The 3,221-nt window shown below is 44.2% G+C and overlaps 1 pseudogene; it reads right to left on the bottom strand.

The window, feature by feature from the left end:
* Positions 1 to 542: 542 nt before the first annotated feature.
* Positions 543 to 658, bottom strand: LOC139685129 (5S ribosomal RNA; annotated as a pseudogene).
* Positions 659 to 3,221: the final 2,563 nt, after the last annotated feature.

The raw sequence follows: 3,221 nt of genomic DNA, 5'->3' as shown, positions 1-3,221 counted from the left end.
AAACACTGCATAATAATTTAATTTCTAACACCTGCAGACCTCACCTCCACACTCCTCCCCCAGTTATCCAAATGTTAGTGGCCTTTAATTTGCCATCTGAATTAACAAGAAAAATCATGGATCTGGTTTTGAATCCAAACCCTTTGGGAGTTCTGACCTTTTGAACAATCTGGATTCCGTTACCAGCATCATAGTTTGCAGAAACCATGTAATTAATCTATGACTAATGTGTTTCTCTACATTTATACTTAATCGCAACTTACAAAATAATCTTCGAATGATAAAAATTAAAGTAATTAACTTTCATTTCAAAGCTTCATGGTCTCAAAAGATAAAAGACTAGGGATGCAAGACATGGCTAGGCTTTGCAAATGAAGATTTGGGAAGGGCTCTACCCATGCAGGTGTGTCCTTTGAGCCTGCACAGTGGATTTTTTAGGTGAGGTTCTGCATGCACAGAACTGGCCCCACCGTTTAAGTCGTAAGGTTCATCTGCCATAGCCAAGCGAGCTTGGACAGTGATAGTGAAGTCCTCAGGACTAGAACTTACAGCCCCTGGTATTCCCAGGAGGTCTCCCATTCAAGTACTAACCGGGCCTGACCCTGCTCACCTTCTGAGATCAGATGTGATCAGGTGTCAGGGCGGCATGGCCATAGTTGTAGGAATGTATTACAGTAAAAGGATATCATGTGGGTGAGATTTGCTGGTTTTCACACCTTGCTACAACAGATATTACTCTACATGGTCCTTTACATATCTTTTTTGTAGGCATATCATTCAGGTTTTTCACCTAGAATATTACCATATCCTGGCTTTGTCTGAGATAGTTTCTTTCCTAGTACCTGGTACGCTGATGCATTTTGGATTTAGTATGAGAATGATACTGTAAAACACTTATGGTTTAGTCATTACTAATTAGTGCTTACTCTAAATCAAGGACTTTTCAGTTTCTCATTCTCTGTCAGTGAGAAGGTGCACAAAATTCTGAGAGGGAGCATGGCTAGGAGTGCTGACACAAATTGGGTAAAGGGAAATTCTATACTATAGAAAGTCACATCCAGTATACAAATTGGGAGCAGTTGTCAGAGAACTGCTGATTGCCCTGAGATCTGGGGCAGTCATCAGTTGGCTGGTAGTAAGCAAATGTATTGTACATCATTTATTTCTCTTGGGTTTTATTCATCTCTCTCTCAATCCTTCTGATTGTTATTAATATGGTATTATCTATTATTGGTCTATTCACAACACTGGTTCAGAAAGTCCCCTGGAAAACAGTTCTTTATAACAAAAGAGTCCAGGATGTCTGCACATACTTTAAAAAGGAGATCTTAAAGGCACAGGAGCAGGCCATTTCTATGTGCCAAAAGGCGAGCATCAAGGAAGAAAATCAGCCTGGCAGAATGGTGATATTTTGCAGAAACTCAGGAAAAAACCCCAGAAGATTTATGACCTTTGGAAGAAGGGGCAGGCAAGTTAGGAAGAGTGTGCTGTTAGTGTAAACCAGCAGGAGAAATGAACCCAACACAAAAGAGATTATGAATCAGAGTTACAACTTAATAACAATATTACAATCAATGCAATGGCACAAAGAGATACTGGTTTTAACCCACAAAACCCAGACGTATAACCCAGCACCCTGGAGCACAAAAACAATGGTGTTTGTTGGCCCCTGTGCTGAGACCCACGTGGTTCTCCCAAGTCCAAAGAAAAGGAAGTGAAGAACCTGTTAGTGCAGATGACAGTTGCAGTCTGGCAAAGAGCGGTGGTCGCAGTCTGGTCTCTCCTCCTGTCAAGGTTCTGGTCCTCCTCTGGATCCGACAAGTGGTCCCCCAGGTGCCCAAATCCCCCAAAATTGTATCCTCTCAGGTCCAGGTGGGAGCACCCAGTACCTCCCCCAGGGCAGGGAGTTCCACAATGGGTGATCTAACTCTGTGAGTCATGGGATGTTTTTGGAATCATTGATGGCCCATTAGCAGACATGACCCCTCAAGCTGGGTGTGGAGGTGCTAACAACTTGCTGGAAGGGAGTTAGCAACTTGATAACTTGCTCTTATCTCACAGGTGTCTTTCACACCTAGCTCACAGTCTGAAGGGTTGGGTGTGCCCTGGGCAGCTGCTGCAAATGGGCCATTGTTAACAGTTCATGGGAAATGAATAGAGGGTGTAGGATACATAGTTTTAGTCACACCCACACGGTGATAAACTGGTCCCACCTGTGAACTAGGACACTTAGGCCACGTAGAGAGAAAATTAGAAAGGCAAAAAGTCAGCTAGCACTCAATCTGGTCACTGCTGTGGAAGATAATAAACTACTTTTCTAAATACTTCAACAGCAAAAGGAGGGACAAGGAAAATCTCCAATCTGTATTAAAGGTATGGGGGAACACAGTCACCAAGGATGAGGCAGAGACTGAAGTACTTCATGTCTTCCTTGCCTCAGTTGATAACAATATGACTGGTCGTCCTCAGGGCAACCAGTCCTCTAGAGGTGGTGGACAGGGATGAGGAACAGAAAAGACCCTCTGCAATCCAGAAGAAAGTAGCTATTAGCCTGCTGAGCCATTTAGACACTCATAAGCATATGCGTCCAGATGGAGTTCATTCCAGGGTACTGAGGGAGGTGGTGGAAGAGCTTGCCAAACCACTCTCCATCATTCATGGATGAACAAGGGAGGTCCCAGGTGACTGGAGTTTAGCCAGTGGTCACATCCAGAAGAAGGGTCAAAAGGAGGATCCAGGGAAGCACAGGCCTCTCAGCCTAACCTTGGTGCCAGGGAAGAGCATGGAACAGATCATGTTGAATGTGATCACATGGGACATACAGGACAACCAAGCCAGCACAAGTTCATGAAAGGCGAGTCCTGCCTGAGAATCCTGATCTCCATTTATGACTAGGTGACCTGCCCAGTGGATGGAAGGATAGGCTGTGGATGTTGTCTACCTGGACTTCAGCAGAGCATTTAATATAGTCTCCCATGGCATTCTGCTGGAAAAGATGACAGGCCACAGCTTGAAGACGTGCACTCTTCCCTGGGTTAAAAACTGACAGTGTGTTTGGGCCCAGAGAGTGGTGGTGAATGGTACCACATCCAGCTAGTTAATGGTTACTAATGGAGTTTCCCAGAGTTCAACATTGAGATCAGTCCTATATAATATCTTTATTGATGACCTGGATCGAGTGTATCCTCAGTAAGTTTGCAGACAGCACTAAGTTGGGTGGT

The sequence above is a fragment of the Pithys albifrons genome, chromosome Z, assembly GCF_047495875.1.
Source record: "Pithys albifrons albifrons isolate INPA30051 chromosome Z, PitAlb_v1, whole genome shotgun sequence".
Taxonomy (NCBI): Eukaryota; Metazoa; Chordata; class Aves; order Passeriformes; family Thamnophilidae; genus Pithys; species Pithys albifrons.
This window is presented reverse-complemented; position numbering and strand designations above follow the sequence as displayed.